Genomic DNA, 1,650 nt, shown 5'->3' with positions numbered 1-1,650 from the left:
GGAAACGCGCTCCCCGCTGTGCGGGTAAGGGGGGCACCTCCCTCACGGGGGGAGACCCTCTGGGAAAAGAGAGAGAGAGGGTGGGGGGCACCCTCCTCTGAGGGGACCTGGAGCCCCCTGTCTGAAGAGGGGTACACACCCCGTGAGGGGGGCCTTATGGAGAGTCAGCTACTTATCCACCCTCTGTGGGAACATAGTCCAAGGCACCTCCCAGAGACACCCCTGACTTGGAGGGTTTGGTTATGCCAATAAAACTACTAGCAAAATGCTCCAGTGTTGGCCACAGTTATATGGGTATTAAAATCCTTACACGGGCGTCGTTTATGGAGTTCCTCTGGCTATAGCAGTTATGCTGGTTTAACTGTGTCCACGCTAGGGCGTTTGTGGTCATAGTTATGTTGGTAAAAAAAAATAATCATGCCCTCTTTGACCAACATAGCTATGCCAGTAAAACTTATGTGTAGACCAGCTCGAAGGCCCTGTCTTGAGGGGGAAAAAAAGGTGAGAGGATTTTCCGTCATGTTAGCTGAGTCGGGTTGGCTTAACATAGTTGAAAAACTCTGTTAATGCCAGTGAGGACACAGACTAACATGTCTGAAGCTGTGCTATCAGGCATGCCCTTTGCCTTGTTTATACAGAATTAGATTTTTCTAGCATGGGCTAAGCTCACACCTTTAAAACCCAGCTCTAGATGAGGTACTGGGCTACACTATCACCTGCTAACAGGCCCTCTTCTGCATTTGCCTACATTATACAAGTATTAACAAGGCTTTTCAGTCAGGTTATTAAGCTAAGCCTTGAGCTAACACAATTGAAAAACACCCTTGCTCAAAATTGGGCCTAAGGGGAAAGGAAGGGCTGCCTCCCAGAAATACACACATGTCCCCAACCCTTGAAAGAAGACAGATGAGGCCAGGTTAATGAGCTCCACCCAAAGAAGACAGCTTTGCAGCTCTGGGCTTGCAGCATCAGTTATGAAAGTAAAAAAATTGCTTGAGTCCTGGTACCCTCCCTCCTAGGGCATATAAAGAGGAAGTAGGTAAGGTGAAAGAGAAATTAGAAAGCTAGTAAGGGAAGGAGAAAAAGTTGGGGGTTAAAAAGGAAATCCCCTGCATTTTATGTGACTGCTGATAAAGGTAGAGGGGAAAATGGGAGTGTGGGATGGGGTTAAAATAAGAACTAGGTTTAATTCCCACCTGGCACCTATTTTCAGTGTCATCTGGGACAAATTAGGTAACTTCTCCAGCCTTGTGTACATCATGAAAAGTAGCTGTTGCTGCTAACAGATACTACAATAGCTGTTGCTGAACATGATTAGAGTGCATGTGTAGGCAGGAGAAAACTTGTTCAGAACCATTTCCGAAACCACAGCTAAAATGTGTACAAACATCAAAATGCAATCTCAGATTCTCCTACCATCATTATCAAGGCCCCATGTACTCTAGCCTAAATTCTCCAGCAGGGTCTTGGTACTGTAGACTGGAAACTCACTTAATTTCTCATTAGAAAGTGATAAGCAAAAAAATGATTTAATGTCTTGTTCATATTGTGCTAGCTTCTCAAATCATCACACAGGAGTTAACCTGAAAAGCTTTGTTAATCAAAGAACTCTGCTTTGCATTTATTGGTTCTTTTAACCTGCCCATGAAA

This window comes from Caretta caretta, chromosome 17 (genome assembly GCF_965140235.1).
Source record: "Caretta caretta isolate rCarCar2 chromosome 17, rCarCar1.hap1, whole genome shotgun sequence".
NCBI lineage: Eukaryota > Metazoa > Chordata > Testudines > Cheloniidae > Caretta > Caretta caretta.
Note: the sequence above shows the minus strand (reverse complement) of the source record.